The sequence below is a fragment of the Syngnathus typhle genome, unplaced genomic scaffold (genome assembly GCF_033458585.1).
Source record: "Syngnathus typhle isolate RoL2023-S1 ecotype Sweden unplaced genomic scaffold, RoL_Styp_1.0 HiC_scaffold_31, whole genome shotgun sequence".
Lineage (NCBI taxonomy): Eukaryota > Metazoa > Chordata > Actinopteri > Syngnathiformes > Syngnathidae > Syngnathus > Syngnathus typhle.
This window is the reverse complement of record NW_026871937.1, coordinates 1,085,001-1,086,182: the sequence shown is the minus strand read 5'-3', so window position 1 is coordinate 1,086,182 and position 1,182 is coordinate 1,085,001. Positions and strand designations below refer to the sequence as shown.

Genomic DNA, 1,182 nt, shown 5'->3' with positions numbered 1-1,182 from the left:
TTTAAGCAATAAAATTAAAAATGCTTATAAAACATAAACCAAACGTTGGAGGTGGTCATTTCTTCATGCGCAGTGAATAACTCGGCACTCTAAAGCACCCGAGAGCGTTTTTTTCGATGCCAACCTAACCAGAGTGACGGGAGCGGCACAATTCAGAAAAAGTGCTCAGCTCGCCGAGAAAATGCGATTTAAGCAATAAAATTAAAAATGCTTATTAAACATAAACCAAACGTTGGAGGTTGTCATTTCTTCATGCGCAGTGAATAACTCGGCACTCTAAAGCACCCGAGAGCGTTTTTTTCGATGCCAACCTAACCAGAGTGACGGGAGCGGCACAATTCAGAAAAAGCGCTCAGCTCGCCGAGAAAATGCGATTTAAGCAATAAAATTGAAAATGCTTATTAAACATAAACCAAACGTTGGAGGTGGTCATTTCTTCATGCGCAGTGAATAAATCGGCACTCTAAAGCACCCGAGAGCGTTTTTTTCGATGCCAACCTAACCAGAGTGACGGGACAGGCACAATTCAGAAAAAGCGCTCAGCTCGCCGAGAAAATGCGATTTAAGCAATAAAATTAAAAATGCTTATAAAACATAAACCAAACGTTGGAGGTGGTCATTTCTTCATGCGCAGTGATAAACTCGGCACTCTAAAGCACCCGAGAGCGTTTTTTTCGATGCCAACCTAACCAGAGTGACGGGAGCGGCACAATTCAGAAAAAGTGCTCAGCTCGCCGAGAAAATGCGATTTAAGAAATAAAATTAAAAATGCTTATAAAACATAAACCAAACGTTGGAGGTGGTCATTTCTTCATGCGCAGTGATAAACTCGGCACTCTAAAGCACCCGAGAGCGTTTTTTTTTATGCCAACCTAACCAGAGTGACGGGAGCGGCACAATTCAGAAAAAGCGCTCAGCTCGCCGAGAAAATGCGATTTAAGCAATAAAATTAAAAATGCTTATAAAACATAAACCAAACGTTGGAGGTGGTCATTTCTTCATGCGCAGTGATAAACTCGGCACTCTAAAGCACCCGAGAGCGTTTTTTTCGATGCCAACCTACACAGCAAAAACTGGAGTGTTGAAATTTCAGGGTTAAACATGTCAGAGTTGATTTCAACTCTCAAAGTGTCATTTTAACACATTCTGATTAAAATGGTGTTCAGTGTTGGAGTTATTTAA

General features: G+C 41.1%; 1 protein-coding gene across 4 annotated transcripts in view; it reads left to right on the top strand.

Moving 5' to 3' along the window:
* The first annotated feature begins 1,082 nt into the window (after positions 1–1,082).
* The window catches only part of LOC133147118 (uncharacterized), a 4,967-nt gene continuing 4,867 nt past the window's right edge, over positions 1,083–1,182 (top strand). For 2 of the 4 annotated variants that reach the window (XM_061271207.1, XM_061271205.1), the window contains exon 1: positions 1,084–1,182. This exon is cut by the window's right edge and continues 242 nt beyond it. The gene's annotated coding sequence lies outside the window, so the exon portion shown is untranslated. The other 2 variants (XM_061271208.1, XM_061271206.1) reach the window with 2 other exon arrangements.